This window comes from Corythoichthys intestinalis, chromosome 8 (assembly GCF_030265065.1).
Source record: "Corythoichthys intestinalis isolate RoL2023-P3 chromosome 8, ASM3026506v1, whole genome shotgun sequence".
In the NCBI taxonomy this organism is placed as follows: Eukaryota; Metazoa; Chordata; class Actinopteri; order Syngnathiformes; family Syngnathidae; genus Corythoichthys; species Corythoichthys intestinalis.
This window is the reverse complement of record NC_080402.1, coordinates 16216701-16240240: the sequence shown is the minus strand read 5'-3', so window position 1 is coordinate 16240240 and position 23540 is coordinate 16216701. Positions and strand designations below refer to the sequence as shown.

Sequence of the window (23540 nt, the reverse complement as noted above, 5' to 3'; positions counted from 1 at the left end):
TACCTTCCTACACACAAACACAAACTGCTAGTGGAAAAAGGCGTACAGTGTGAGTGTTTAAATATGCAAATGTTGCCTTGGGTGCCAAATTGGTCGGGAACGGCCCTGGAGTAAACAATAGTTGATATTTTTATTCCTGTGGCAGTTTGAACCTTTTATTTTGAAAGCTCCAACCAGAAATCCTATTCATGTTATGGCTGATTTGACAGATTCCATTGCAACTTTTATTTTGAAATTATTTTTCACCGGTAATCACCTTGTCATATCTTCTTTAATTGACACATATCGTATTCGAGCGCAAAGCGCCAAGTCACTTTTCATTCGCTCTGCAACAATACTGAGTTTATGAACAGAAAAAGTAATTGTTGACACTAATTAAGATCAGTCGAAGAGTTCATTTATTTACGACACAGGTCAGTCAGTTCACACTTTCCTGTTTTTCATCCTTTCCTTCCCTCTTTCTCATTTTCTTTTTGGATTTCTTTCGCTCTCGATTTCTTTCACGCTCCTTTTCCCGTTCCCGCTTTCTTTCTCTCTTTTTCTCTCTTTTCTGTTCTTTTCTTCTTCTGCGTTCTTCCTTCCTTTCTTTTTTCTTCTCTTTTTCGCTGGACTCGACGATGCGTCCTGGTTGCGCGCCTTGGACTGCGCTTGGATTGTGATGGACCTCCGGAGGTGTGTGCGTCCCCGGAGAGCGAGAGGACATCTGCAAGCTTAGGTAAAAAAAAAAAAGCAAAAAATATATGTATTATTCACTCAGATCAATGTGAATTTTGAGAAAACGCATGCCAAAGCACGTTTTTATTTATTTATTTATTTTACTTGTTACCTTCTTTTCTCCTGTATTCAAGCATTATATGACTGGAAAACCAACATTTCTGCATATATGCTTCATATCCTGTACAAATAACGGCAACTGCAATGTCTTTATGCCTGCAAATGCGATTTTTATGTTTGCATGTTGTAATCTAATTAACACTTTCAGGGACAGTTACCACCAATGAACACTTTAGTGATAGCTTGGTCACTTGCAGACTACTGTATTTCTAGTAAATGGAAAAAAATAAAATAAAATAAAATATATTTATATTGGCGGAAAACATTGATAAGACTGACAAAGCAGTTTCTACCCTTTCCCCCCCTTTTTAAAATAATCTGCTGTATTATAAGCCAAAAGAACTGTTGTGTTTGATAGAACAATATGTCTATATGCTGCCATAGCAGATTCATGGTGCGTTAAGCCCCGAACTATTTTTAATTTCTCCGTTTTACCCTGGAAACACCCGTTTACAGATGTCGCGCAACCGCTGTTGTTGCAACCCAGCCATAAAAAGAAGGTAAGTAATCATATTTATTATTCAAAATGTCTGTTATTTTTCGCTTACAGTCATTATTCGATGTCCAATATATTGTTTAAAAAAAAATTAAATTATTCACTCGCATTTTAAACTTTTAAACAAATTACATCAGGATGAAAAATTTGGTGTCTGTAAAAAAGTCACGGATATCTGCCTCATAACTATCGCTTAATTGTATTTTTTTGTTTGTTACTTTTGCATTTGCCCCGATATGTTAGATGGTAAATAATCGATCCAAACACAGAAATTTTTTTAAAAAACGTTTAAAAGGGTAAAATATGAAAAAGAACATCTCGACCACTCCTTGATGTCTGCGATTTCTGCATCGCGACCCTTGTTATATTACCATAGTTCACCCATAAAATTCTAAAAAAAAAATCCAGCTGTGGCCATTCACAGCTGTGTCTTGACACTCAGTGATACATGCTACATTGAGTTTTTGGATCGAAACAAGGTAAGTACAAGATAATAATTCGTTTAAGTCATGGCGTCTGTAATTCTGCTCTCGCGTGCTCTCACCTCCAGATAGGGTTTTGCTGTTAACAAAAAACATTTTTTTTGAAAAATGCCCTCCTGTTCAAAATTTTTCTTCCCCCAGAAAATTGAGTTTTCCGCCATATATATATATATATATACATATATATGTGTGTGTATCTATATACAGTGGGGAGAACAAGTATTTGATACACTGCCAATGGGTTTTCCCATTGTGAGTGTATCAAATACTTGTTCTCCCCACTGTATATGTGTGTGTGTGTGTGTGTGTGTGTGTGTGTGTGTGTATATATTATATATATGGCGGCACGGTGGCTGAGTGGTTAGCACGTCTGTCTCACAGTTCTGAGATCAGGGGTTCAATCCCGGGCTTCGGCCTTCCTGTGTGGAGTTTGCATGTTCTCCCCGTGCCTGCGTGGGTTTCCCCCGGGAACTCCCTGTTTCCTCCCACATCCCAAAAACATGCATGGTAGGCTGATTGAACACTCTAAATTGTCCGTAGGTATGAGTGTGTGCGTGAATGGTTATATGTCTCCTTGTGCCCTGCGATTGGCTGGCAACCAGTTCAGGGTGTCCCCTGCCTACTGCCCGTAGTTAGCTGGGATAGGCTCCAGCACCTCCGCGACCCTCATGAGGAAAAGCGGCATGGAAAATGAATGAATGAATAAACGTACATACATATTTGGTAAAAAAAAGTTTTTTAAACAGCAAAACCCATGGAGGTGAGAGCACGCGAGGGCAGAATTATAGACGCCATGACTAACGAGATATTATCGCGTACTTACCAGCTGGATTTTTGGGAGATTTTATGGGTGAAACATGGTAATATAACAAGGGTCGCGATGCAGAAATCGCAGACATCAAGGAGTGGTCGAGATTTTCTTTTTCATATATTTACCCTTTTAAAAGTTTTTTTTGTTGTTTTTGTTTGGATCGATTATTTATCATCTAACATATCAGAGAAAATGTGACAGTAACCAAAAAAAAAAACCAAACAATTAAGTGATAGTTATGAGGTAGATATCCGTGACTTTTTTACGGACGCCATTTTTTTCATTGTGACATAATTTTTAAAAAAAAGTTTAAAATATGTGAGTGAATAATTTTTCGTAAATCGTTTTTTTTTTTTAAATGAAATATGAGACATCAATTAATGATTCTAAGCTAAAAACGACACACATTTTGAATAATAAATATAATTAATTACCTTCGTTTTATGGCTGGGTTGAAACAAAAGCTGTTGCGCGACATCTGTAAACGGGGGTTTTTAGGGTAAAATGGACAAATTGAAAATAGATGAGGGCTTAATGCGCCATTAATCTGCTATGGCAGCATATAGACATATTGTTCTATCAAACACAACAGTTGTTTTGGCTTAATATACAGCAGTTTCTTTTAAAGAGGAGTGCAAGAGCAGAAACTGCTTTTTCAGTATTGTTTGTGTTTTCCGCCATATATATATTATTTTTAAAGATTTTTGACACTTAAGATCATTACCCCTTATGGGGCAGATGAACATTTTGGTCATTATAAAAAAAAAAAAAATAAAAAAAAAAAAGAAAAATTATTAGCAATTATGAAGTTTTTTATATCGTTAACCATGATTGTATTTTTTCTATTATAAGTAAATTTTTATATTAATACAATGTTAATAAAAACTAAAGTAACTGAATTACTATGAATAAAACCAAAACACACACTGATAGCAGCCCCATGTAAGGCTCTAAAGTTGATTTTTTTTTTGTCATAGTATTTAACTCATTATATGCCATTAATGGCGATAGACGTCCAACTCATATAAAGCTAGAAAAACTGGCTATGAATGCTCATGCTTCAGTGCCATTGATGGCACCAATCCACTTTGATTGGGAGGGGCGAATGATTCATCCCTTCCGGTCAAAATGGATTGGATGTCAATTGCAGCCAATGAATTAAATGAGTGCCCTAGTCCAGTGTTTTTAAATCTTTTCTGAGTCACAACACATTTTCACATTGGAAAAAATCTTGCAGCACACCACAAACCAAAAATGTTCCATAAATAACTTTTTGTACAGTAGATATAATTATAAAAGAACTTTCCAATAGTTACACTTACTCAGTGTGAAACCTGTGCCTGTTTAGATGAACACAAAACCGATTTCAGGTCAGGAATTGAAGACACACACACAGCTCTTCTTCAACACCTCTCAGTCTGTTTTTAATTTTTATAGCAGTTAGGCTTGAAAAGTTTAGAATTAGAATTATCAGACAGGGACAGTAGCAATGTCTTTAACATCATCAGGCCGAGCAACTCGCTGACAATGACTTTGCAGGGAGGTAGTATTGATGCCTCTGCCACAGTGTAGAACTTTTTGGATTTAGCCCCAAGTTCGGCAACAAGGCATTGTAGTTTTTCTCAAAAAAAGTTGCCTGTTTCTCTGTTTTCACGAGGGCCAACAAAATAATCCATCGACTTGTTTTGAAGCGACGGGTGTTTCGTTTGGAGATGACATTTAAGCTTACTTGGCACAATGGCGCTAGCGATAGCTGCTCGTGTCATGTTCAAGAGCTGCTCGGATTTCTAGCCATCGGCCACCTTGCTATCCTCGACAATGTGTTGGAATAAAACACAGGGGGATTGATGATCGTCATATATGGATTAAATGAAAAAGACACTTTCGTGTATATCGACACTTGACGAGACTCATGAAATGTACAGTAGTGTTGTATCGTCGCGAACGATTTGTTCTTTTTGAACGAATTGTTTGGGTGAACGAGACCGAACTAATCACCATCTGCACTGATTCGTTCTATGAAGTTGGTGCTTGTTCGCTGCGTGGGAGGGCGTTGAGCAAGCGGCAGCGTCTTCTGACATCGCACACGACCAATCAGACGCCAGCCTCATCGCGGGCAGGGGAGGGAGCGGAAACAGAATCAGGGCGTCTGTCACTCACTTCCACGTGTGGCCAATAAGCAGCTAGCGTGCAGGCAGGGGGGGCAAGACTGAGTTTTGTCACTTCCCGTTCAGTGATTCGGTCCTCCGGTTCCTGACCTAGCTTGCTGCTAACTTGACGTTCCAGTAATGACTATGCGGTGAACGAATTAAAAAATATGTCACATATTTGTTAACGTGGAGCCTATCAAATGCTCCTCAAACAGACAAAAACACCACACAAATCTAGCGAGCATGGTTTAGTGTACTACTTTTCTCAACAGACTCGGGACTATCTATGACGACATACTATCAAAATTACAGTAATTTAAAACACAGGTAGCAACGAGGCAAGCAAAAGCTGAGCTGCGGTCGCGTGACAACAGTGAAGGGGGCAGAGAACTGTCACTATGTGGAGGCTTCATGGCAGCGATATTTACCTCATATGTGCACAGAAAAAAATAATATTTAGTATGATCATCATAATACTGATTTGCAATGAAACTGTATATACATGTTAATTTTTTCCGAGTGTTTTATTTTTTTTTCCTGTCAGAGCGTGTCGGGTGTTGGTTGGTTTGACAAATTATGTCAATCCGTCCATCATGTGCTACTCAAGCGCCCAAAAACAACGGACACGGGAGATATCGCAATATGTCTACCTTTTTCTTAACAGACTAATGAGAGTAGATAGGCGACATCGTAAAGAGCAATTATTTCTCGTCAGCATTTGACGATCTGAGATGCGGGGACGACAGGGGAGCTGACCGGATTATTTTATTTATTAATACCAGTGCAAAAATTCAATACGATAACCATAATACTGATTTGCAATGAAACTGTATATACATGCTAATTTTTTCCGAGTGTTTTATTTTTTTTCGTGTCAGAGCATGTCGGGTGTTGGTTTGTTTGACAAATTATGTCAATCCGTCCATCATGTGCTACTCAAGCGCCCAAAAACAACGCACGAGGACACGGGACATGTCGCAATATGTCTACATTTTTCCCAACAGACTAATGAGAGTAGAAAGGCGACATCGTAAAGAGCAAACAATTATTTCTCGTCAGCATTTGACGATCTGAGATGCGGGGACAACAGGGGAGATGACCGGATTATTTTATTTATTAATACCAGTGCAAAAATTCAATACGATCATCTTAATACTGATGTGCAATTAAACTGTCAAATATCCAAATGTAGTATTGTTTTTATTTCAGAGCAGCACATTTGACAACTAGCTATTTACACTTATATTTTTAACAGTAGTGACCAAAAATAATAGTGATGAGCATAAAAACAAAAATAGAACAGAGCGAGAGGTAAATATGATGTGTTGGTCGTTCCATATTTAGAAATTAAACTTTCGATTTATTTTTATTTTCGTGACAGCAAGCATGCTGCGTTGGCTGGTAGCAGCAGCATTGTATATGTGATCAAGAACATGCTAAAGAAAGTCAGTGCGCCCCCGACCCCAAACCCCCACTCCCCCCACGAAAGGAAAATGTTTAATCGTGTCCTAAATCGAAATGCAATCATGAGCCATAACTTTGAGCCCATAGAACTAGGACAGACGACGCAGAAGTTCTCCCTCGCTTTTGCAGCAGCGGGAGGGAGACGAGGCTTTCTGTGAAAGCAGAATGATATCGCCTGTCACTCATTTCTGAAACTACGACGAGCGGTCAATGAGGAGCCTGTGTGCAAGAGAGGGAGGGACCAAGCAATGTCACTTCCCGTTCAGTTATACTGCGAAGCGGTCTTTGGTGATTCGTTCGGCAACGTCACTTTCATTTGGGCGGGGAGGGAGATGAGGGGGGCGAACGATTCGTTGAACGATTTGTTTGAACGAATCTTTCTACTGAACGAACCGGAATGGATTCGTTTACTCAAGTGAACGACAGATCCCGTCACTAATGTACAGTAGACGTGCTGGGGTCCACATTGTCGCGGACAGCAAGATGGCTCATGGATAGAAATTCGAGCACCTCTTGAACATGCTCAGCTGCACACCATCGAAAACTTCTACCTACTCCTTCCTTTCTACTGCAGCTTCGCCCGATGACGTAAAAAAAATAATACATTCTCGCGGCACACCTGACGATCTCCCACGGCACACTAGTGTGCCGCAGCACACTGGTTGAAAAACACTGCCCCAGTCTAAGTGTTATAAATAATAAAGGGTTGAAGGAAAAGTAGCTGTGTAATCTCCGTTTGGATAATGTGGATAGATAACAGTGGGAACACTTTACTTTTTGGGGGGGGGTTGTAAAGGCCTGAGAGCATTTTTTGCTTGTTTTTTGGTGCAAAATGAAAAACAAATATGAAAAATAATATGTGCTTGTTTTATAAAATATATATACAATATTGGCTTATAATTAAAAATGAAAGAAACAGGCACGACTGCAATGTTGATTTAACACAATTGTGTCAACAAAGGCTGTATCGATTGTATTTTTTATTGTGCGCATGTCGTGACAACATAACTAGGTAAGCTAAGGAGGAAAAGCATTATTTGCCTGAGTAAAACTGATTGAAATTTTGGAATTAGCATGGTAAACTTTTGTAAACAGCATAAAAATCTAACATGACAGAATTTTTGTTTCAAATTGGCCCCGATATGAATTTATATGGTCTTAGTCCTAGACTTCATCAAATATTGACGTGACACATTCCCCATTCACTGCATCACGTCTTCTCGAAGGCTTCACTCCGCTTCATTTATTAGCAGTCGGTCACATGCAGCGATCTAACGCCAGATTTAGGTTGAAAAAGTACGAAAGCTACACCGCATACAAACAGGAAAGATTATCTCAGGAGTGGTTTGTTCGAGGATTCAAGGAATTATATTTTTCGTACCAAGCATGCATTGTGAAACGTGAAAAAAATCAATTAATATAATGAAATTAGCTGCTACAGCATTGGCATTATACTTCCGCAATATTTACGTAAAAATAACTGCTAACTGCACGTTTTTTTTATTGCTTTTAACCAAGAATCAAAACTGTTTTACGTCCATATTTAGAAAGAATTCAGGGATTTAAGCATTTATTTACAAGAATTTTCAACGGAAAAAGCTCTTTGTTTACATACGGCGGCTGCTAATTTGCTTACTGACTAGCATCATAGTTCGCAATGTATTCACAAAATAAATGCTAACTGCATGTTTTTTTTGTTTTTTGTTTTTTAACAAGAATCGACACTGTTTTACATCTATGTCTATCAAGAATTCAGGGATATAAGCATTTATTCACAAGAATTTTCAACGGAAAAAGCTCATTGTTTACATTTGCTTACTGACTAGCATCAAAGTTCGCAATATTTACGTAAAATAACTGCTAACTGCACGTTTTTTTTTTTTTTGTGCTTTTAACGAAGAATCAAAACTGTTTTACGTCCACATCTATAAAGAATACAGGGATTTAAGCATTTATTCACAAGAATTTTCAACGGAAAAAGCTCTTTGTTTACATATGGCGGCCGCTAATTTGCTTACTGACGAGCATCATAGTTCGCAATGTATTCATAAAATAAATGCTAACTGCATGTTTTTATTTTGGTTTTTACCATGAATCGACAGTTTTACATCCATATCTATAAAGAATTCAGGGATTTAAGCATTTATTCACAAGAATTTTCAACGGAAAGAGCTCTTCGTTTACATTTGCTTACTGACTAGCATCATAGTTCGCAATATTTACGTAAAATAAATGTTAACTGCATGATTTTTTTTTTTTTTTTTTGCTTTTAACCAAGAATTAAAACTTTTTTACATCCATATCTATAAAGAACTCAGGGATTTAAGCATTTATTCACAAGAATTTTCAACGGAAAAAGCTCTTTGTTTACATTTGCTTACTGACTAGCATCATAGTTTGCAATATTTACGTAAAATAAATGTTAACTGCACGTTTTTTTTTTTTGCTTTTAACGAAGAATCAAAACTGTTTTACGTCCACATCTATAAAGAATTCAGGGATTTAAGCATTTATTCACAAGAATTTTCAACGGAAAAAGCTCTTTGTTTACATATGGCGGCCGCTAATTTGCTTACTGACTAGCATCATAGTTCGCAATGTATTCGTAAAATAAATGCTAACTGCATGTTTTTATTTAGCTTTTTACCATGAATCGACAGTTTTACATCCATATCTATAAAGAATTCAGGGATTGAAGCATTTATTCATAAGAAATTTCAACGGAAAGAGCTGTTCGTTTACATTTGCTTACTGACTAGCATCATAGTTCGCAATGTATTCGTAAAATAAATGCTAACTGCATGTTTTTATTTAGCTTTTAACCAAGAATCAAGACTGTTTTATGTCCATATCCTATAAAGAATACAGGGATTTAAGCATTTATTCACTAGAATTTTCAACGGAAAAAGCTCTTTGTCTGTGATATGGCGGCCGCTAATTTGCTTACTGACTAGCATTATAGTTTGCAATATTTACGTAAACTGCACGTTTTTTTTGTTTGTTTGTTTTTGTTTTTGTTTTGCTTTTAACCAAGAATCGAGATTTTTTTTTTCACGTCCATAACCAGAAATAATTCATTTTAGCATTTATTCACAAGAATATTTAACGGAAAAAGCCCTTTGTGTTTCCACTCGGTCAGCTTTGACGAAGATAGGCCCCGTATAAATCGGCCCCGCGCCCCATGTCCCATTAATATATTATGAAGTCTATGTCTTACTTAAATGTGTTCCTCAGTTCAAGTTCATATTGGGAAGGTTACTGCCTGACTGTTACAGCAGAAAGATGGCAAATGAAGCCCCCTTTATTTAATGCCCAGAATTCTGTGACCACCATTCACAATATGGGTGGCAATGGATGCAATCCCTTTCAAGTGGCATGGTTGTCAAGTTATTTTAGCTATTGTAGCATTACTTCTGTGTAAATACACATCAGATGAAAAACCCTCAAATAACCTTGTCCAAAGAGGTTTTGTTATTACCCACATCTCAATAACCGGCCTTTCTGCCAGTCAGCAGGATTATGTAAAAACTCCACTCAAGTTTCTCTGCAAGGCAATGCACACAGTGAGATAATATTGACCTTTTTTCTGTCTTAATATAGTCATATGAAGTACAATTCCTTGATGTCCATTAATATCTTGAATGCAATGATTGCTGCATTTCAAAGTTTTATTGGAAACTTTATTAGCAATCCCCCTGATTGTGCCTCTGAATTTTGATTTCCATCTGTTAAATGAATCATCTCTTGTAGCATATATCTTCCTGGTAGCAGCTGTGAATGGGATGAATATCACTAAAAATAAAGCACTGTTAATGTAAAATAAGATATCCAGAAGTCCAGAAGTGTCACATTATTTAAACTTGGTGTGTCACTCACATGGGCAGTACGCGACACTCCTCCATCCATGAAATTTGCATTGCACATATGTTATGTATACATACCAAGGCCGTAGGTTTGGTCTCAATATTGGTAAGGACGATATAACAGCATAACCTGCATGTACACTTTTTGCTGGGGACTGGACATTAATAAGACCAAACATATTTAGTGAACGGCGGTCAGGGCTACACTTCTCACCAATATGAACCTAATTAATTGATAGGCTAAATGATTAATACAAAATAAATCTGTATTGACCTATATTAACTTTCACACTGCAAATTTATAACGTCTTAATCTGATATTTTTTAGTTAAATCTAGTCAAATATTTTTTCCAATCTTGTTTTGAGTGTTAAAGGCTAGTAAACGGATTACTGCGTCAGATTCTTCTACTTACTCTAAGTAAATATTACTGTTTATTTGTATTGAGCCCATACATCTAACAGTTGGTCATTTTTCACCTAAATCAAGAAAAAATTGCTTTCAAATAATGTTTTGAACAATATTCTTGCATTAAGAACATTTCTGACAAACAAGTTTTTCTTTTAAGATTAAATGTACAAACTTTTTGCTTAAATAAAGTCTGTTAATCTTATTTTCAGCTAGCTGTTTTTCTTATATCAAGAAATCTAAGTGAGTAAAATTGATTTGAAGCACTGTAGCAGATGCAAAATTAGTGGTGTGTTCCCTACCTCCACAATCTTGACGTCTTTTTACATTACTTCTACATTCTAATATCCTTCGTCTTTGAAGGCGGTGGGTGGGGTGGCATGTTTTATTTCTGTCGGGCTGTGAATGCGTGTGTGTGTGTGTGTGTGGGGGGGGTTGAAGTCATGAGCCAATCAAACGTGCGTGAGGGAAAAAAATGGACTGGCACATTCAGCGAGTGAAAAGGGGTCAATGTAAGTCTGAACAAAATGAAAGTACTGTAATTCACTTAATAATGGTAGGATCAATTCTATCCTCACAACATATAGGAAGACAATCTAAATGACCTATATAACTGAAGTGATACTGCAAATAAGGTTGCTTAAAAGTTGGTAGGGATAATTTCAGCATACTGAAAAGTTGGTAGTGTTATGTCCCCACCGTCCCTATGCAAACCTACGCCCTTCATACATACCCATTGCTTATGGCACTTACATACGAACCTCTATATACACTCACCGGCCACTTTATTAGGTACACCTGTCCAACTGCTCCAACACTTAATTTCTAATCAGCCAGTCACATGGTGGCAACTCAATGCATTTAGGCATGTAGACATGGTTTAAGACAATCTCCTGCAGTTCAAACCGAGCATCAGTATGGGGAAGAAAGGTGAGTTGAGTGACTTTGAACGTGGCATGGTTGTTGGTGCCAGAAGGGCTGGTCTGAGTATTTCAGAAACTGCTATCTCCTGGGATTTTCAAGCACAACCATCTCAACGGTTTACAGAGAATGGTCCGAAAATGAAAAAATATCCAGTGAGCGGCAGTTCTGTGGGCGGAAATGCCTTGTGGATGCCAGAGGTCAGGGGAGAATGGCCAGACTGGTTCGAGCTGATAGAAAGGCAACAGTGACTCAAATAACCACCCGTTACAATCAAGGTAGGCAGAAGAGCATCTCTGAACGCACAGTACGTCGAACTTTGAGGCAGATGGGCTACAGCAGCAGAAGACCACGCCGGGTGCCACTCCTTTCAGCTAAGAACAGGAAACTGAGGCTACAATTTGCACAAGCTCATCGAAATTGGACAATAGAAGATTGGAAAATGTTGCCTGGTCTGATGAGTCTCGATTTCTGCTGCGACATTCGCATGGTAGGGTCAGAATTTGGCGTCAGCAACATGAAAGCATGGATCCATCCTGCCTTGTATCAACGGTTCAGGCTGGTTGTGGTGGTGTAATGGTGTGGGGAATATTTTCTTGGCACTCTTTGGGCCCCTTGGCACCAATTGAGCATCGTTGGAACGCCACAGCCTACCTGAGTATTGTTGTTGACCATGTCAATCCCTTTATGACCACAATATACCTAACTTCTGATGGCTACTGTCAGCAGGATAATGCGCCATGTCATAAAGCTGGAATCGTCTCAGACTGGTTTCTTGAACATGAGAATGAGTTCACTGTACTCAAATGGCCTCCACAGTCACCAGATCTCAATCCAATAGAGCATCTTTGGGATGTGGTGGAACGGGAGATTTGCAACATGGATGTGCAGCCGACAAATCTGCACCAACTGTGTGTTGCCACCATGTCAATATGGACCAAACTCTCTGAGGAATGCTTCCAGCACCTTGTTCAATCTATGCCATGAAGAATTGAGGCAGTTCTGAAAGCAAAAGGGGATCCAACCTGTTATTAGCATGGTGTACCTAATAAAGTGGCCGGAGAGTGTATATCTACCCTTTGCACAGTACAGCATCGTAACATCGATCAATTCAACTATTGTTGGTGGTGGATCCTCAATACCACATTGTTTTTATAGCAGGTCTGTGAAGCAGTATATGAGATGAAAGTTTTTTTTTTTTTTTTTTAAAGGACTTTTAACCTGTTCACTGTCATTGGTATGTCCAATCTATCGGGGTCCTAGTCAAAATGTATTGGAGGTCTATCTCCGTCAATGGCAGCTAATGAGTTAAGATTTAAGACATTTCTTCTGTAGCCAGTGAAACGTGAACACATTACCTTGCATACAGGAGATGAACGTGGAGACTGCTTACCTTTGATCTGCCTTGTACATTGTCATGGGAATCAGGACTTTTGTATTCTCGTGGCAAGTTTTTAGAAAGGACCATCTAGCACCTCCCAGCTTTATTCGATGTGACATGATCGTATGAGATATTTTTTACCTAAGCTTTATGACAGAGAGTGACGTCACCTTGACTGTGTGACATAAAGTACGTGTCACTTTACAATCAGCTCAAATTCTGCTGTCATTTACAGCATGATGTCAAACTATGAGTCGTCGCATGCTTGATTGATTGATTGATTGATTGATTGATTGATTGATTGATTGATTGATTGATTGATTGATTGATTGATTGCCAAAATTTGAGTAATGAGTGTTACATATGCTGCCGCTCGAATGAAGTGGAAAAAAAAACATTTAATTAGTGCGTGTGACATTGTATCGAAAAGTTGATATACCGCGATACTTTGTAGGCCAAAATGTTATCGATATGCTCACACCAAGAAACGATAAATCGTTTTAGAAATGTGTCACTCTTGAAGAAAAAAATGAATAAAAGGAGCCAACAGGTTCAGAACAACACAACAAAAACAAAAATAATTGATTTTTTTCCCATAAAAAGAATGTGTGTATGACTCATCTCATGTTTACGTTATACAATTTCTGTCTTTCTTAACACAGACACTTGTCAGAGAGGAAAAACATGTTTTTACCACTGCTAGACACACTAAACACACTGGAGTTAACTCATAGCTGGTGGGAAACGGTCATGACAGTGTTTACTAACCTTTCATTTTATATAAATGCGAAATCATATTGGAGGCATTGCCTCCTCGGCAGCCACCCTCTGCAAACATGCTTTGCGTGTCGGTTGGCCCTGCTCCTCTAAGCCGCGGCTGTCTGTAACTTTTCCGTAGCAGAAGTATTCCCATACCAGCGATTTCGTTTTCTTTGATGGGGGGAAAAGTTCAGGACTTTCACCTCCTCCAGCCATTGTGTAACACTGACACTGAGCAACAACCGGTGAGGGAGGGTTGAGCCTTGAAGCTGCAAGCGAGGGATATCGCAATGCATTTTTGGGACATAACAAATGGCCAATACCGTAGGGACGGAAAATTTTTTGCGGTTTTGAAACCGTGACGTTTTCATACGACGGTATACCTTGAAACCTGTAATCTGCACATGTCTAATCCTGACCCATGTATTGATAATTGTTGTATCTCCATCTCGTGAGATCATCGCTGTCATGAGCCTTGTATCGCAAATCGTATCGTATCATGAGGTATGTAGAGGTTCCCACCCCGACATTTAGCACAGTGTCAGTCGACATGTTCCTCCTACAATAATACTGTATTAATTAATTTTAATTAGTAGTATTGATTTAAAGGGAAAGACAACACCTAATATAAATGACATTCATGTAATAGTCACTTGCTCAACGTATTTAAGTATGCACATTTCAAATTTTTTTAGATCTATGATAGTGGAGAAAATAATGCTTTAAACACTTTTTGGAAATACCGGCTTTAATTTTTCTCCTCTATTCTGAAATTCTGGGTTTTTAAAATTTATTAAACAAGATCCGTTCCACTGGGTTATCTGTTCCTTTAATATATGAGTCAAGATTATGAGTCAAGGTCTCACTGAAAACAGGTATCAATGATGTTGAACTGAATGTACTACTTAAGTAATGTAACACAGTAGATGACTATCCAATAGAGTTATGGCATCTTATTTTTAATGTTCAACTCGATTATACCGTCATTAGATATTTTATTGTAATTACTATTACTCTTGTTTATTCATGCTTGACACCACAGAATGTGCAAACTGTGAATTATGATGTTAATTTACACAGCTGAGTAGTCGATAATCACCCCTTCTGTGGTTTTTATAATCCCAGTGTGAAAACACTGACATGGGATGTGATATGTTAGTTTATGACATGCACTAGTGAATGCTCTCATCAGCATATCATCATGCAGAGGATGTCTGACGATAAATGCCTGAGTAGATGCAGGTCAATGGTCAGTCCACACAATATAGCCTATCCCAATACTGTATTCGTTTAATCTATCATTGAATAAAAAACAAAACACATTATGTCCACCATGTTGCATAGGAATTCTTGCTGATTGAATGCTGATTTGGTTGTGGCTGCTTCAAAGTCTAGCTGACATGTTTGGAATCTAAAGTCGACTTATGTGAAAGCTTCTCCTGAATATTTTATATCTCTTTTCTTTGTATGATCTTCCATTTGATCAGTCTCTGTTCTTTATTCATTGGAGAGTTCTGGTTACGGTTGGCTGACCATGCATAGGGCCTCTTGTCACGCCTCTCTTATGCAATCGAGTATGTCATTACCAAGTGCAAAATGTTAATGCAGGTTAATGCAGTTTTTCTTTTTTTTTTTTTTAAATTTAATTAATTTCCTCCCTTTTGTCATTTTATAAGTTTAATTTCTTCCCCCCATTATTTACTGTTAGAAAAAATACTTTAAAGTGAAAACAAATAGTGACGCTCAATAGCAAAGTTGTAACGTAAAGAGGTGTGCCATGCTTGTGTGTAATAGCTATGCATGCATGGTGAGAGGTCAGTGCTACAAACACAATTGTTTGTTTAAGCAACACAGAACAAGTCTCCGAAGCATTCAGTGGTTCTTTCACTAGCATGTGCCTGCACATTAGGCCATAATAAGTGAAGCCGTTAAAAAAAAAATATATATATATATATATATATATATATATATACGCTAGAGCCGGGCGGTATACCGAAAATTTACAGTTACCGAAATTCTTCACGATGACCGACGTAATTTTGACCATGTCGGTAAATTTGGTAATTTGATAAAACAAGAAAATAGTCTTTTCATCCCGCTTTGACTGTGTTGTTCGGCTATGTTCATTCCCCTTTAAGAAAGCAGTCAGTGTGCTTACGTATTAAGTCACGTGGTTATCAGGAACTCAAAAAAATTGAAGCCCGACCCCCTCTTTTTCAGTCTTATTTCAATGCAAAAAACATCATCTTATATTCGGGCCAATACTGTATTTTTGTGTAGATGTACATACCTTGTAGTATTTCCTTGTAACAACAAAATCCGTCTCAGCCCTTCTGCATTTGGCAAATGTAATATAATTTGTAATTTCACCTCATTTTGTCTTATCAATCTATACCTCACGTCAGCACAGGCTGGCAGGTTGTTATAATTTTGTCCACAAATGATCAACAAAGTTATAAAAACAATCATACATACTCATCTACGTCTCATCTACTTCATGCTGAATCTATTTTGGGAGATTCCGTGAGTTCCTCTGGCTCGATTTTGCAGTTTTAACTTTGTCAACACACTGTTTACTTGAACCGCAATTCATATTGTTCTTTCTAAACCGGAAGTTCAGAACAGACATTTTGCAAGATGGCGCTGCCCATTAGGAGTGGGAACCTCTTGGTACCTCACGATACGATACGATTTGCGATACAAGCTCACGATAGCGATGATCTGACGATATAGTGATACGATTTTCAGTACATTGGTCAGGAAATCATTCTACGACATTCTACAAACAACTAATAAAGAGAAAAACAAGCTTCTGCTGTGAATTGGAATTATTTTTTCACTAGTAGACATCCAATCCATTTGAAGTGGGAGGGTGGCAGCGAATGAATGAATCATTCACTGCCATCCCTCCCACTTCAAATGAATGAATCATTCGCTGCCATCCCTCCCACTTCAAATGGATTGAACGTCTAAGGCTGTCAGTGGCAGCCAATGTCAGGAAATGGGGTAATTTTGGGCCATTTAAGGTCATTTACCTGTTGATTTTCAGTTACTTCCTGTTGATTTTGGGGTATTTTATGGGTCACTTCCTGTATATTTGGAATTACAGAACAGGTAGTGACTTGGTAATCACCCAAATGAATAGGCAGGGACTCAAACTCAACAGGAAATGACCTGTAAATGAGCAGCAAGTGACTTGTAAATGCCCCGAAAATCGGACAGAATGTCTGCGAATGCTCTGGTTTCGAATGAGCGAACGTTCCCAGCCTAAATGGATTTAGCATCGAGCACCGTCAATGGCAGCCTTAGAGTTAACTGAGACACTATTACGGTGGAAGATTTTGATAGCAACTTGTTGGTTTCTTTTTTTTAATTAAAATAAAAAAATTATAAAACATTGACACCTTTCTGAAACGATATCTCGATTCTTGGCAGGAGCATATCGATAACCTTTTGGGATACAAAGTATCACAATATATCACCATTTCGATATTTTGTCACACCCCTACTGCCCATATTTCGCTCAGGAAACGTTTCTATATGGGATTTTAAGTGTTAATTTAACTCGTTTAGCTTCTTGAACATGTGGCAACTCATTTCTTTTATGTAATTAAGCTCCGCCTCTACTTTGCAGATTTCGATTATCGCAGGGGGTGGGCCGTTCCCCATTACCCGTGAAAAACGAGAGATCACTGTAACAATAATAAAAAATAAAAATGAAATAAAAAATATATTGTATACATGCATATTTTTGGGCTTTTTGGTTTTCGTCCAAGTGTTTCCAATATTTGGTTTTTGGTTTCAGGCAAGAATTTTTGCTTTAGGTACATCCCTAGTTTTTACACTTCTAGTGCTGATTTCAAGGGCCAAACGCTTGATGCTTATGTTCGGGCTCGTACAAGCATGCGCGCCATTCACAAGCTGCAGTCATGCTTTAAGCCAGAGGTAGCAGTCTTGAGTAAAAAAGCGACTCTATAATTCCTTTAAAGCAGGGGTCCCCAAACTTTTTCTTGTGAGGGCCACATAACTTTTTCCTTCTCTGATGAGGGGCCATGTCAGTTTGTAACAGAAAAAGTGTGACGATTGCAGGAGTGCCTAAATGTAAAAATGTATTGTTTTTCAGAAAGCCACAATCAAATAACCCTTTCTGAATTCTTCACGGAACAAAAGTAAATAAAATAAAATAAAAATAGTATAATATAATATAATATAATATAATATAATATAATATAATATAATATAATATAATATAATATAATATAATATAATATAATATAATATAATATATAGGGCTGACAAAATTATCACGTTAACGGGCGGTAATTATTTTTTAAAATTAATCACGTTAAAACATTTGATGCATTTAACGCACATAAAATGACAGCACAGTATCATTTCCATTTGTTACTTGTGTTTTTTGGTGTTTTGTCACCCTCTGCTGGCACTTGGATGCGACTGATTTCATGGGTTTCAGCACCATGAGCATTGTGTAATTATTGACATCAACAATGGCGAGCTACTAGTTTATTTTTTGTTTGAAAATTTTACCCCAAAAAATGTATTTTAATTTTATTAAAACAAAAACATTAAGAGGGGTTTTAATATAAAATTTCTATAACTTGTACTAACATTTATCTTTTAAGAACTACAAGTCTTTCTATCCATGGATCACTTTAACAGAATGTTAATAATGTTAAAGCCATCTTGTTGATGTATTGTTATAATAAACAAATACAGTATTTATGTACAGTATGTTGAATGTATATATCCGTCTCGTGTCTTATCTTTCCATTCCTACAATAATTTACAGAAAGATATGGCATATTTTATAGATGGTGTGAATTGCGATTAATTCCGATTAATTAATTTTTAAACTGTGATTAACTCGATTAAAAATGTTAATCGTTTGACAATCCAAAATATAATATAATACAATATAATATGATATAATATATAGGGCTGACAAAATTATTACAATAACGGCGGTAATTATTTTTTAAAATTAATCACGTTAAAACATTTGATGCATTTAACGCACATAAAATGACAGCACAGTGTCATGTCCATTTGTTACTTGTGTTTTTTGGTGTTTTGTCACCCTCTGCTGGCACTTGGATGCGACTGATTTCATGGGTTTCAGCACCATGAGCATTGTGTAATTATTGACATCAACAATGGCGAGCTACTAGTTTATTTTTTGTTTGAAAATTTTACCCAAAAAATGTATTTTAATTTTATTAAAACAAAAACATTAAGAGGGGTTTTAATATAAAATTACTATAACTTACATTTATCTTTTAAGAACTACTTACTCTTTCTATCCATGGATCACTTTAACAGAATGTTAATAATGTTAAAGCCATCTTGTTGATTTATTGTTATAATAAACAAATACATTACTTATGTACAGTATGTTGAATGTATATATCTGTCTTGTGTCTTATCTTTCCATTCCAACAATAATTTACAGAAAAATATGGCATATTTTATAGATGGTGTGAATTGCTATTAATTATGATTAATTAATTTTTAAGCTGTGATTAACTCGATTAAAAATTTTAATATAATATAATATAATATAATAACACTATTAATTAAAAAGTTAATAACCAAATAACCCTCTCTGGGTTCTTCACAAAAAAAAAAAAGCCAGGAAATAAATAACACTACTGAACAAAAAAAAAATGTTCAGGGGGCCAGACCAAATGTGGAGGTGGGGGGTATTCGGCCCGCGGGCCGTAGTTTGGGAACCCCTGCTTTAAAGGTTTAAGATTTAAATTTTGTCCATAATTTGCTTAGCTTGGCTAGGCTTGGAAATTTTACACGTAACCGAAAATTATTTACTGATTCTTTTTTTATTTAGTTTTTTCATAACTAAAACAAAATAATAAACAGTACTACTCAATGTCTTTTGTATGCATATTTAAATCATAAACAAAGAAGGAAGCCGAATAAAATTTTGCTTTCGGCGCCACATTAGTTGGAGCTGTCTTGTACATGCATGCACAGAGATGAACAAGGCGGCTTTCCCCAATGAGGCTAAATAAAGCTGTAAATGACCACAGGAGTGGAAGTTATATACTGAATGCATGTTGCCATGAAGCAAAGAGAAAGCCTTATTTTTGTTGTTGTTTATGATGTATTTTATTTTCCTTTTTTCATTTATTAATATTTCATTCATCAATTAACACTCCTAATTATCATGCGCCTAAAAGAAAATTTGTAAAGTTTACAAATGACTATTGTGGTAGTCAACTTGTTTTTTTGAGAATCATTTTAGTTGCAAATTCTTTTAAACATGACAAAATAACTCACATTATTCTTTGTTTTGTATTCAATGCGCACAACTACTGCTCTGCTTGCCCTCTACAAAATGCAAGGTAATGCAGTCCCCTAATATAGAAATAACCTATTAAGACACTTTCTTTTATAATATTGCAACGCTGCACGTTTTATTTATTTATTTTTGTTCGGGCATGTGTGTCGTGCTTTTGTTTGTCACTAATCTAGACAAATCTAATCTTCGCACTGCGAGCCAATGTCTCTGACTGCCAATGAAATGAAAAACTGGAATAGCTCTATCATGTTCATTACGTACCTGCGTCATCAGCCACTTCACCTTTTCCTGCATCCAAATCTCTCATCTTTCACAGTTGCAAACTCTAAAATGATGATAATCCTCACTTTGAGGAGAAATGGCATGAATCAAATTTTCACTCTGCCCTCAGTGAACCATCTTTTTACTACTTATCTTAGCTCCTGTCATTTCTCTCTCGGTTGCACCTCAAATCACCAAATTTTTTATCCCTCAACATGCTCTCACACACTTAAACAATTGAAGTGAAGCTTTACCTCTGGCAGTCCTGCCTGCGCTTTGTATGTAGTGAATGGCTTTCCATTCTTCCCCCTTGATGCCCTTCAGATAATTTCACAATTTGCAGGTTCACGGTAGCTTTAAATTGCCTCGGGCATTTGCACTGCTCAAAATGACTAAATCCAGGGTTTTATCAGCACAAACGTAAAAACAACCAACAAGGATGGGCAGTTTAACTGGCACTAACCTGTAAAGCAGGTGGGAAGGTAGAGAGGTGGGTAGAGTAGCCAAAAATTTTACTCAAGTAAGAGTAACGTTCATTAAAAATGGTATTACTCAGGTAAAAGTAAATGTAGTCGTCCAAAAAAATGTTCTCAAGTTCAAGTAAAAAAACTATTTGGTGAAAGGAATACTCAAGTAATGAGTAAAATTGTAAGTGACTGCTTATATTTTTGTTGGGATTTGTTTTTTTAAACAATAGTTTTTTTTTTCTGAGCAAAAAGTAATCTATATGAACTAGGGTTGTTCCGATCATGTTTTTTTGCTCCCGATCCGATCCCGATCGTTTTAGTTTGAGTATCTGCCGATCCCCATATTTCCCGATCCAATTGCTTTTTTTTGCTCCCGATTCAATTCCAATCATTCCCGATAATTTTTCCCGATCATATACATTTTGGCAATGCATTAAGAAAAAAATGAATAAAACTCGGACGAATATATACAGTACATTCAACATACAGTACATAAGTACTGTATTTGTTTATTATGACAATAAATCCTCAAGATGGCATTTACATTATTAACATTCTGTGATAGGGAGCCACAGATAGAAAGACTTGTGACTTTGTATATTGTGACTGAATATTGCCATCTAGTGTATTTGTTGAGCTTTCAGTAAATGATACTGTAGCCATGCCCAAAGGCATGATGGGAAGTGGAACCATGACTGTGCGTAGTGCTACCCATTCATATATCTTCTCTGCGTTGGGAAATAACATAAGGTGTTAAGAAAAAGATCAATTGCTACCTTGCTTCCACACATTGCTTCCCATGATATTTCTAGTCGTAGGGAGAGGGATTGTAAGGCTTTAGCCAATTAAAAAAAGGCTCCAAAGGCTGCCAAAATTCATGCTACTCATTTTACGCTGCCTTTTATCTCTCTATATAGGTAAAACGGCACCATTACAGATTGAGCGCGACAATGCGTGAGTGGGTCGTGCAGCGCATGCATTAATTGCGTTAAATATTTTATCGTGATACATTTTAAAAAAAAATTAATTACCGCCGTTTTCGGGATAAATTTGATAACCCTACCTTAAGCCTAAACTAAAGACTCTGGATGAGTGTAACATATTATGTCTGTAACGTTAAATACAATTAGAAAACGATTTAATTAAAAAATATATATACGTATATATTTAAAAAAGGCGTGGCCGATATTTTTTGCCGATTCCGATACTTTAATGACGGGATCGGACGTGATCGGACATCTCTAATGTGAACTGTTGTTATGATGATACTGTACAGCAACCCAATACATGACCACATTAAGCCAAAGGAAAAAAAAAAAAAAATCATTGAATTCCGACGAGAAAAAAAATTATATAAATGAAGCATTATTCGTCCAAAGAGCATGAGGACCCTCTGGTGGAGAACGTAGTTCCTAGCTTGAATAGTGAAGAGTTCCTTCATAATTACTATTTTGAAATTAAAAGAATCATACCTCCGGTTTTCGGTGGTCAATCGAAATGGTGCCAGTTAAAAACTGGGAGAGGGGTTAAAATCCGCACTTTCGAGTCATGTTGAGGGCAGCGCTCTATATCAAATTATATATGTATCAATATATATATATACAGTGGAGCAAATAAGTATTTAGTCAGCCACCAATTGTGCAAGTTCTACTTGAAAAGATTAGAGACGCCTATAATTGTCAACATCGGTAAACCTCAACCATGAGAGACATAATGTGGAAAAAAAAACAGAAAATCACATTGTTTGATTTTTAAAGATTTTATTTCCAAATTAGAGTGGAAAATAAGTGTTTGGTCACCTACAGACAAGCAAGATTTCTGGCTGTCAAATAGGGCTAACTTCTTCTAACGAGGTCTAACGAGGCTCCGCTCGTTACCTGTATTAATGACACCTGTTTTAACTCATTATCGGTATAAAAGACACCTGTCCACAACCTCAATCACACTCCAAACTCCACTCTGGCCAAGACCAAAGAGCTGTCGAAGGACACCAGAGACAAAATTATAGACCTGCACCCGGGTGGGAAGACTGAATCTGGAATAGGTAAAACGCTTGGTGTAAAGCATGGGTATCCAAACCTGTCCTCAAGGGCCGCTGTGGGTCCTGGTTTTTGTTCCTACCAATCAAGCACAGACAGTTTAACCAATGAAGTTTGTGCTAAAACAAGCAGCACCTGACTGCAATCAACTCATTACACTTGTGAGACACCAGATTGGTGAAAAGATGTCTTGTTTTGTAGGAATGAAATCCAGCAACCACTGCGGCCTTATGTGGAATAGTTTGGACACCACTGGTGTAAAGAAATCAACTGTGGGAGCAATTATTAGAAAATGGAAGACATACAAAACCACTGATAATCTCCCTCAATCTGGGACTCCATGCAAGATCTCACCCCGTGGCGTCAAAATGATAACAAGAACAGTGAGCAAAAATCCAAGAACCTCACGGGGGGACCTAGTGAATGACGTACAGAGAGCTGGGACCACAGTAACAAAGGCTACTATCAGTAACACAATGCGCCGCCAGGGACTCAAACTCTGCACTGCCAGACGTGTCTCCCTGCTGAAGAAAGTACACGTTCAGGCCCATCTGCGGTTCACTAGAGAGCATTTGGATGATCCAGAAGAGGACTGGAAGAATGTGTTATGATCAAATGAAACCAAAATTTAACTTTTTGGTAGAAACACAAGTTCTAGTGTTTGGAGGAGAAAGAATACTAAATTGCATCCGAAGAACACCATACCCACTGTGAAGCATGGGGGTGGAAACATCATGCTTTGGTTCTGTTTTTCTGCAAAGGGACCAGGACGAATGGTTTGTATCAAGGAAAGAATGAATGGGGCCATCTATCGATAGATTTTGAATGAAAATCCCCTTCCATCAGCAAGGGCATTGAAGATGAGACG

At 37.3% G+C, this 23540-nt stretch overlaps 1 protein-coding gene across 5 annotated transcripts in view; it reads left to right on the top strand.

Moving 5' to 3' along the window:
• The first annotated feature begins 79 nt into the window (after positions 1-79).
• gcgrb (glucagon receptor b) overlaps positions 80-23540 on the top strand; it is a 101629-nt gene continuing 78168 nt past the window's right edge. For 4 of the 5 annotated variants that reach the window (XM_057843741.1, XM_057843737.1, XM_057843739.1 and 1 more), the window contains exon 1: positions 80-715. The gene's annotated coding sequence lies outside the window, so the exon portion shown is untranslated. The remainder of the gene's footprint in view (positions 716-23540) is intronic. The other variant, XM_057843740.1, reaches the window with a different exon arrangement.